The sequence below is a fragment of the Rhipicephalus sanguineus genome, chromosome 1 (genome assembly GCF_013339695.2).
Source record: "Rhipicephalus sanguineus isolate Rsan-2018 chromosome 1, BIME_Rsan_1.4, whole genome shotgun sequence".
Lineage (NCBI taxonomy): Eukaryota > Metazoa > Arthropoda > Arachnida > Ixodida > Ixodidae > Rhipicephalus > Rhipicephalus sanguineus.
In genome coordinates this window covers 199,238,922-199,249,893 of record NC_051176.1, presented here as the reverse complement: position 1 = coordinate 199,249,893, position 10,972 = coordinate 199,238,922, and positions in this window count along the sequence as shown.

Below are 10,972 nucleotides of genomic sequence, written 5' to 3'. Positions count from 1 at the left end.
ATTTATCAACTGTATGAGTAAAGGGGCTACTTATTTTAGGTTGTGAAGGTGAGCTTAAGAGCGGCCAGCTGGTTAATTATCTCAAGCTCGTCTTACTCCCTCTCTCTACTGTGGGACGACCAGTACCTTCATGAGTCTTCATTTTCTTGACGTGTAGGTTCAACATTCCTCCCATTGCAGAAGAAGCCCTTTGGGCGAGTCGATGGATCTGCTAGTTTGAACAGTTTCAAGCAGGCGACATGGACCACTTGGGCCTTGTCAGCTCTTCTACCACTCACCGTTAGGCGATCTGTAGTATAGGTGACCTTTGAATGCCTTTTGAGAACAGCAGTGTAAAGCAAGCTATGCTGTAATTCCTAACTGTTTAATTTATTAATCCGACAGTATGCTGTACAGATGTACGTTCACACTGTGCCACGACAGCTTTTTGCATGTGCTGAGATCTGTGCCGAAAGGTCAAATGGCTATTCTGCCATTGTGTTTGTTCTCAGAGCATTTTTGTGCATGCCCTCTCTTTCTTGACCTAATCCTTAAGCAAGGTGGGCAGATAGACATCCTTTCCATAGCAATATATAGTTGCCAATACTGCTTCCTTGTCAAAACAAGCTCTTCCTTTGCTGCCAAACAATGGCAGATTCTCGTGCGGAGTGCATGAATAGTAATGAAAGTGCCTGAGCCTGCTTCAGGTGAACCTGAGTGAGTCTGACTGCATCTGTTTTGATGAGTGAGGCTGGATCATTCTAGCCTTGGTGAATGCAAGACCAACATGGGCTTGCCTAGGTCTAATTTTGGTGAGGCTGATTTGCAGTTGAAGCGGCAGGTCACCGGTCACATGATGACTGGGTATGCCTCCTGATATGAGTAAATAAAATATATGAGGCAATGCTGTTTATCTATGGCACAGGTGATGTGCGAGATCTAGCGAGGGACAAGGGGAACTGGGGAAAGGCTTTTTGTAAGGTGAAAAATACTGGAGTGCTTCGTGGCTGTAAAAAACTGCAAGTAATACGACTGACAGCTGCTAATACTAGTAATACGAATGACACTTAACATCACGAAATAAGGCCTGCTTGACACTACGTTTCTGGTACACACGCAGCTCACGTGTTTCTCCCACTAGCTCAGCTGAGTGCACTTATACATTGATTAACGATCCTGATTAAATATTTGAAATTGCCTAAATCCAACCCAGCGCTTGTAGATTGATACAACCACAGCTGTAGAATCAGAAATAGTCAAACGACACTGCTCGATGCGTTGTATAATATACCCCAATTTTCGCCGTATAAACACATGCATACACACACTTTATATATATATATATATATATATATATATATATATATATATATATATATATATATATATATATATATACTTATTTATAGGTACCAGATCTTTGCAGGGTGGGTATACATGAAAATGTACAAGGATTTAAGCACAGGCAAGTTTATAGCGATTGCAGGCATTCTTCAAACATTTGTAAATAATTCTATAAACACTGCTAGTGAACACATGAAAATGTACTAACACAAATTCATAACATTTTCAGATATTTTTCAAACATTGTTAAGGACTTTTGTGTAATAATTTCGGTATTGAGGTTATTCCAGTCTGTTATTGTCCTAGGAAAAAAAGAATATTTAAAACAGTTATACCTTGTGTTAAAGGGAACTATGGTTAGAGCATGCCTTTGTCTTGTTTGATAGATAACCTGATGAGTAAGTAAGAAAATTGGAACTGGTAACGTTATAATGGCCATTTACGAGCTGAAACAGAAACTTTAGCAGACACGGTTGCACACAGTCACCAGGGGTAATCCACTGCGTCTAACTAGCTCACTCACAGGTGTACGTACGGCCATAAGAATTGAAAATGAACCTAACTACCTTATGCATACATTCTAGTTTTTCAATGTTGGTTAAAGTGAATGGGTCCCAAATAATTACTGCATATTCCAACAATGGCCGAATGTAGGAATTGTATGTTAATAAATGAACACTAGATGTGGATGACTTCAGTGAGCATCTTAAGAAAAACAGTTTGCGCAAGAAATTTGAAACAGCAGTATCTATGTGCTTCGTCCAAGAAAGATTATTATTATCCACAGGCCTAAATATTTGTACTCTGTTACCTGTAGTAGTGATACATCATCAACACCATATGCATGTCTTTTTTTGTTTGTAATTCGCATGTAAACAGTTTTTCAAAGTTAATTGACATTTGACATTTTTCGCACCATGCAATGACCTTTGCCAGGTCATTATTAAAACGCATCTGATCATCAATTGAAGATACCTTCTCATATAAAATACACTCATCTGCATTAAGTTTCACACAAACTGAAGGTTCTGCCACAGTGTCATTAATAAATAATAAAAATAAAAGTTCTCCCAGAACGGACCCCTGGGGGACGCCAGAAACAACCTCGGCACTTTTAGAAGAAGCATTGTTTAAGGTGACGAATTGGCGTCTGTTAGAAAGGTAGGCCGTAATCCACGCACGTATCTGGTCATTTTTTATATAATACCTTAATTTATGAATTAATTTTTTATGCGACACCTTGTCGAATGCTTTGCGGAAATCCATAAATATAGCGTCTGTTAGCTTTCCTTCATTAATCGACTGTGTGAAATCGTCCACGGTTTAAACTAACTGAGTACATATAGAAAACCCACACCTGAAACCATGTTGGACATCTGCGAGTACCTTGTGCTCTAAGAAACCTACTATGTGTTTATGAATTATGTGTCCTAAAATTTTACATGACGTAGATGTTAATGATGCAGGCCGGTAATTCTCAATGTGTGTTTTTTTCCGTGATTTATGCAGAGGTTTGATTTCGGCCGTCCTCCAGTCATTCGGTAAGGATCTGTCACTTAAAGATCTGGTGAATACAACATAAAAGTACTTAGCACACCATTCCGCACAACGCTTCAAAAACGCATTTGGTATACCATCGGATCCCGGCGACTTTTTAATGTCAACGTTTAAGAGCAAATTACAAACACCACTCTCAGAAATTACATCAGAAATAGCAGGAAGCGATGCAGAAAAATTGGGAATGCAACCATTGTCCTTTGTGAATACTGACTGGAAAAATTTGTTAAATGCAGTACAGACGACAGGTCTCATCTTTTACACATTTACCGTTTATCATAAACTCAGTAGTGGTAGATGATTTAGGTGTGATTTGGCGCAAGAATCTCTCTGGAGACATTTGAATGAACAAAGTCAAGCGCGTTCCCTAATATTTTTCTTTGTCACAAATTATTTTCTGCTTTAGTTGTTCTGAAGTTTCATCAACGATAGATTTTAAGGCTATATTTCTTCTTGACTTCATCTTTACTCTTTTGAGCCTTCGCTGTCAGCGTAACGCCTCCCTGGAAATCCATGGGCTACAGTGCACAGATTTTTTTTCGCAATTTTGGGCACAAAACGCTGTATACACTCAGAGAAAATATCTTTGAAGGAAAGCCATAGGTCATTTACAGTACAAGTACTGTTTTTGAGATCATCGAAGTAAGTCGAGCATATCAATAATAGATTCGTCATCAGCACGAGAAAAGTTGGGAAATAAATGTACAGTGTTCTGGCAGAATAAAAGAGACATATGATAAGCACAACAGAACAGCTTTATGATCAGAAATGCCGTTAGTGACTTCACAGGTTATTTTATTTTGAATGGCACCGCTTACAGAAACTAAGTCTAAAATTGACCCTACGGTTCCCTGAACGCTCGTGAAGTCATTTACCATTTGCAACACGTCAAATGTGAACACGATGTCTAACATTGTGCTGCCATCAGCGTTGGACGAATGCAATGAAAAGTTCTGCCAAACAATGTTTGGTAAATTAAAATCCCCTGCCAATATTATGCGGACGTCTGTTCTTACATGACATTGCAAGTATTCCCTTAAGTTTTCAAGGACCGCTGCAGAAGAGCTTGGAGGCCTATAAAAAACGCCAAGGACAAAGCATACTTTGTTGATATATGCTTTGCAGAAGACAGCTTCAATGTCTTGTGCATCGGGCATCCTAAAAGTTGTATTGACAATTTAAACAAAATGGCCACTCCTCCCCCTATTTTGTCATGAGCATAGAAACGTCCACGTCGTGCGAAAACCGCATGCCCTCAAGTTCTACAGCTTTATTAACAACGCCACGACAGTTTATGTTCAGAATCTTGAATACGTGACTGGTCTCTTGTGTGATTTTTGGCTCTTCGGGAACTGATATCGCTTGTTTTTTGCATTATCCCACCTGAACATATCGCCGTTAATTCTTAATTTATGAAAAACCAGCTTCACTTTAGCACCATTGCTATTTTCCTGTGATGCGCTTTCCCATAATTTCTTCCTGACGTCATGAATTCATTTCGAGTAGTCCTTACTGAATGAGAATTCTGAACCTTTCAATTTCGGGCATGCTTTCAGTAATAAGGTCTTCTCTCGATAGTCCTGTAATTTTATGATGGCAGGACTCTGTCTGGTTTCTTACCTATTCGGAGGCATCTTTGGATGCTATTTATTGTAATCCCTAGGCTCTCGATAAAAATATCCTCTTTTATTTTGTCTGTAAGCTCGGCCTCTGTTTCCTTTCAATCTTCTTTTATGCCGTAAATAACGAAGTTGTTCCTACGGCTTCTGTTTTCCAAGGCGTCCGTTTTATTAACAGATGTGATACAGTGGCTTCAAGCTTCTGAATAGTTATTGTCACGTGGTCGTGACGTTGACGAAGACAGGAGTCGGTGTGTTCAAGATTAAAGTTTATTTGGCCGAACTTGTGACCGGGAAATGAAAACTCAAACTACAGCAATACACGCGCTGTACACTGATAGCTGCGAGCAGGGCGTCGGCCGTCGATAAACTGCTCAGCGCTAAGGCGCGTCGGCATTTATACATGCGACATCGAACATTCCAGCCCTATCGCTGGTGGCCGCGTCAGTTCCAGAAAAGACTCGGCTGTTCGCGTTTCCGCGCACAAGTCTCATCCCAAAGTAATCTGGAACGTTCTCAGACATTTTGGCGCGGTTTGCGCAAAGCAGTAGTAACGCGTAAGGGGGCGTTAACATAAAGCATTGAAAGAAAGGAGCGCGTGTGGCATTGCACCCTCTGAAAAAGGCATCGTCTCGATGCTTAATTAAACAGAAAATGGAAGTGCATACACAAAGAAAGTGGAATAATAAAGCAAAAAGTACAGTCCTCATGTTTGCTAACGCGCAAAAAACGGCTTAAGGCGCACGACATGGACGGCTTCAGGACGTGCGCGGCTCCGCTGAGGGTTCGAAATGCCGTCCGGGATAACCTTGTAGTCTAAGGCGCCGAGACGTGGGAACACCTTGTGTGGTCCGAAGCATCGTCGAAGAAGCTTCTCGCGAACTCCCCGTCGGCGTATCGCCGTCCAGACCCACACACGGTCACCGGGTTGGTACTCCATGTGGCGTCGTTTGAAGATTATAGTGACGGCTGTCGGCCCTCTGCTGGTTCTTGATGCGCAGGCGGGCGGGCTGTCGAGCTTCTTCGGCGCGTTGCAAATAAGCAGCGACGTCGAAATCGTCTTCGTCGGTGGCGGTTGGTATAGCGTTGCATCAAGCGTCGTTGCCGGGTTCCTACCGTATACGAACTTGTATGGCGTCATCTGCGTCGTTTCTTGTGCGGCCGTGTTGTATGCGAAGGTCACGTACGGGAGGATGGCAGCCCACGTCTTATGTTCGACGTCGACGTACATGGCCAGCATGTTGGCGATGGTCTTATTTAGACGCTCGGTGAGGCCATTGGTCTGTGGGTGCTATGCTGTGGTCCGGCGGTGGCTTGTTTCGCTGTATATATTTCAAGATCGCCCGAGTAAGGTCAGCAGTAAAGGCCGTCCCTCTGTCGGTGATGAAGACTTCTGGGGCACCATGACGCAGGACGATGTTCTCAACGAAAAACTTGGCTACCTCGGCGGCACTGCCTTTGGGCAGGGCCCTTGTTTCGGCGTAGCGGGTGAGGTAGTCGGTAGCTACGACGATCCACTTGTTTCCGACAGTCGACGTCGGAACGGCCCCAGTAAGTCCATACCTATTTGCTGGAACGGTCGGCGAGGTGGTTCGATGGGCTGCAGAAGTCCTGCTGGCCTTGTTGGCGGTGTCTTGCGTCGCTGACAGTCCCGGCATGTCTTCACGTAGCGAGCGACGTCGGCAGTAAGGCGTGGCCAGTAGGACTTTTCCTGTATCCTCGCGAGCGTGCGGGAAAAGCCGAGGTGGCCAGCCGTCGGATCGTGCAGGGCCTGCAGAACCTCTGGTCGCAGTGCCGAATGTACAACGATAAGGTAGTTGGCCCGGGCCGGAGAGAAGTTCTTTCTTTACGAGGACGACAATGTTTAAAAAAAAATGACGCCAATTCTCGCCTGAATACTTTCGGAACAACGACGGTCCTGCCCTTGAGGTATTCCACAAGGCCCCTGAGCTCCGGGTCGGCTTGCTGTCGTTCAGCGAAATCGTCGGCACTTATGGTTTCCAAGAAGCATGCTCATCATCGTGGTCGTCCGGCGGCGGTGCGTCGACGGGGGCACGAGACAGGCAGTCAGCGTCGGAGTGTTTTCTTCCGGACTTGTAAACGACGGTAATGTCGAATTCTTGAAGTCTTAGGCTCCACCGTGCGAGGCGACCTGAAGGGTCCTTCAAGTTAGCTAGCCAACACAAGGCGTGATGGTCGCTCACAACTTTGAAGGGCCTGCCGTAGAGGTAAGGGCGAAATTTGGATGTAGCCCAGATGATGGCAAGGCACTCCTTTTCTGTGGAATAGTTGGCTTCCGCCTTGGATAGCGACCGGTTAGAATAACTGATAACCCTTTCCAGTCCGCCAGTCCTCTGCACAAGGACGGCGCCGAGTCCTACGCTGCTTGCGTCGGTGTGGATGTCCGTATCGGCGTATATTCGTCGAAATGCGCAAGTATCGGAGGCGTCTGCAGGTGTCGTTTCAGTTCTTGAAATGCCTCGACTTGCGTCGTTCCTCACTTGAACTCCACGTCGCTCTTCGTGAGGTGAGTTAGTGGCTCGGCGATCAGTGAAAATTCCTTGACGATGCGTCTGTAATAGGCGCACAAACCGAGAAATCGGCGTACGGCCTTCTTGTCGGTGGGCGGCGGGAAGGCAGCGATGGCAGCTGTTTTCCGCGGGTCGGGGCGAACTCCAGATTTGCTAATGGCGTGGCCCAAGAACAGGAGCTCCTCGTACGCCAAACGGCACTTTTCTGGCTTCAGGGTGAGTCCGGAGGTCTTGATTGCTTGAAGTACAGCTTCAAGGCGCCGGAGGTGTTCCTCGAAGTTTGAGGCAAACACAACGACGTCGTCCAGTACACAAGGCACGTCTGCCACTTCAAGCCAGCCAGCACTGTATCCATAACGCGTTGGAAAGTCGCAGGTGCCGAGCAAAGACCAAAAGGCATGACCTTGAAGTCGAACAGCCTGTCTGGTGTTATAAAGGCAGTCTTTTCTCGGTCTGTCTCGTCGACTTCGATTTGCCAGTAGCCGGTCTTGAGGTCCATCAACGAAAAGTATTTCGCGTTGTGGAGCGGATCCAGGGCGTCGTCTATCCGTGGGAGAGGGTACACGTCCTTCTTTGTGATTTTGTTCAGGCGACGATAATCGACGCAGAAACGTAGGGTCCCATCCTTATTCTTCACCAACACCACGGGAGACGCTCACAGACTCTTGGACGGCTGGATGATGTAGTCGCGTAGCATTTCGTCGACTTGTTTCTTAACGGCGTCCCGTTCCCGCGTCGTAACCCGGTAGGGACTCTGACGGAGAGGTCGAGCGTTTTCTTCTGTTATAATGCGGTGCTTAGCAAGGGGCGTTTGTCGGACCCACGATGACGACGAGAAACAGTCCTTGTATTCCTGCAGAAGGCATCGAAGCTGTTGATGTTGGCGAGCGGGAACACTTTGGTTTACGTCGAAGAGTGGCTCAGGTATTGGGGTCGTCGTCGTAGCTTCGTCAGAATCTGAAAAGGCAAACCTATCGCTGGCGGCCAAGATTTCTTCGATGTATGCAATTGTCGTGCCCCTGCTCAGGTGTCTGTATTCTTGGCTGAAGTTCATAAGTATCACGCTTCCTTTTCCTTCATGCAACCGAGCAATGCCTCTTGCGACGCAAATGTCACGGTCTAACAGCAAACGCTGATCGCTCTCGATGATACCTTCGATGTCTTCAGCTTTTTCGGTGCCCTTTGCGTCGGGCATGCAGTAGCGTAGCTCCTGGCTTGCGGCTGAGGCAGTGGCGGTTCTAGGTTGCCCAGCGACTGCTGGATTTCTGATCAAACGACATCTGCGATCGAGTTCACTTGAGGCTGTGGTGAGGGTAAGAGCTTGCGCAGTTCCTCCCGCACGATCGCTCGGATCGTTTCGCGCAGGTCGTCGGAGCCGAGGGTATGAACAGCTGTGCTGTCTTCAATCGATCGGCGATTGTACTGGCGGGTGCGCAGTTCCAGCGTCTTCTCGATGGTCGTTGCTTTGGAGACAACTGTCGAGGTGCGTTCCGCATCAACCCGGCGAAGAGCTCTTGCTTTACTCCTCGCATGAGGAAACGGACCTTCTTCTCCTTGGTCATGGCAGGGTCAGCGTGGCGGAATAGTCGGGTCATTTGCTCCGCGAAGATGGTTACACTTTCGTTCAGGAGTTGCATCCGTGTCTCCAGCATAGCTGCGGCCCGTTCCTTGCGGACCACGCTTGTGAACGTGCTTAGGAACGTCGTCCGAAAGAGATCCCATGTTTGTAGCGCGGATTCTCGGTTTTCGAACCACGTCCTCGCGGCGTCTTCTAGGTAGAAGTAGACGTGACGCAGTTTTTCCTCGGAGTCCCAGTTGTTGAAGCACTCGGTCGTACGTCTCCAACTAGCTTTCTGGGTCTTCAATCGATGATCCACGGAAAGTCGGTGGCTCCCTGGGTTGCTGCATCACTACTGTCGCGGGTGACATAGCGGCGGTCATCGTCACCTTCGTGTTCGTCGCCGTGGTTTCTCGCTTCTCGGGTAGGAGACCGTATTCGGGTTGCAAGTCTTGTAGCCTGCGGATAGCTCGCTGTTGCACGAGGTCTTCGACGTCTTCTTCACGCTGTGGTCTTGGTTCACGGCTCTTCGTAGGTGTCCGGAATATCAAGGAAGCAGCACCTCCACCAGATGTCACGCGGTCGTGACGTCGACGAAGACAGCAGTCTGTGTGTTCAAGACTGTTTATTTGGCCGAACTTGTGGCCGGGAAATGAAAACTCAAACTACAGCGATACACGCTGTACACTGATAGCGGCGAACAGGGCGTCGGCCGTCGATAAACTGCTCAGCGCTAAGGCGCGTCGGCATTTATACACGCGACATCGAATATTCCAGCCTTATCGCTGGTGGCCGCGTCAGTTCCAGAAAAGACTCGGCTGTTCGCATTTCCGCGCACAAGTCTCATCCTAAAGTAATCGGGAACGTTCTCAGACATTTTGGCGCAGTTTGCGCAAAGCAGTAGTAACGCGTGTAAGGGAGCGTTAACATAAAGCATATAAAGGAGCGCGTGTGGCATTATATATAGTATATACACACACGCGCGCGCGCACACACACACACACACACACACACACACACACACACACACACACACACACACACACACACACACACACACACACCGGGTGTCCCAGCTATCTTGAGCCAAAGGTTATAAAATACATTATCGGAGGCAGGCGAGTGAAATGAGTTGCATACTGTTGGCAGCCACCTTGCACACTACAGATACTTTTTTGTTTTGTAATTAATTAATTTGTTAATTAGGATTATTTAACTAAATGGCTAAATATTGACTTTAGGCAAGAAATGGGGTTTTTAAGTTCGAGAGCGTCTTCAGAACCCCCCCCCCCCGCAATTGCATTATTTGCGATAAAGAAAGTCTCACGTGTACCATTTTTTCCAAGCTGCAAAGAAAGCCCGCGAAATACAAGAAGAGCCTTGTGGCAAGCGCATGCGCGCGGCAGCGAACATGCTGCTCCCAGCCGTGGTTTGAGCGAACGAAATCAGCTGCGGCCGCGGCTTGCCGGCTTCGTTGCATCGGTAGGCGGATAAGTTGGCGGTGGTTTCTTGGCCCGCGCTCGCTACAACTTGCACCGTCACGCGCACCAACTAGCTCGCGTTTCCTCCCGCCAGGTTTTGTACTACCTCTGTTCCTAAAATACGCATATTGTCTTTAAAATGCTGTCGCCTTATATTTCACTTATTCCACTCGCGAGGAGTAGCTGTTGGCACATGACCGATGGCTTAGTTTGTTCGATACGTGCGTCAGTACAGGCCACTGAACGAGTGTCTCTTGTAAGCATGCAACAAGTCACAGTTTCTACGCAAGAGCGAATCAACGAATGCGATAGCAACATTTTAGATTGTTATATGAAGTAAGCATAACAGCTAACCTGGAGTAACTCAACAAACGCTGGCGTAAGGAAACATGGTCGCTGCAGCGAGCGAAGCGGTCTTCGTGATGTCTATCGCTTCAACTAACGCTGCAGAACACAGCACAAACGAGGGTGTGTGCGGTCTCCTGATCCCTGTCGAGATAGCGCGCACGCCACCGCGCCCGGCCGGTCAAAGTATGCAGTTTCTGCCGGAGCCACGCAGGGACCCCTCCGCTTGAGCCGCGATCATCGGCTGCCCTCCAACGCTTTCACTCGCGCATCGAACAGTCGACGTGCGGGTCGATGCTATCGCAACGTGGACTTCATACGGAACCTCTCGGCGATGGCATACATGTGCCTGGAGTGTCGATATAATTGACGCCTTGCAAAAATTTGTAAGTTGGCTGTCCTGCAAGAACGCATTCCACACGAAAGCTATTGTCCACAGACTGCTTTTTGTCGCTCTATGCTCGCATACCCCTTCACATTAAATTCAGTGAACTCATTAAATTAATTTGCATAATTATTTGACAATTGGCCCTTATTCTAGGTAAACTTAAGCTTCGA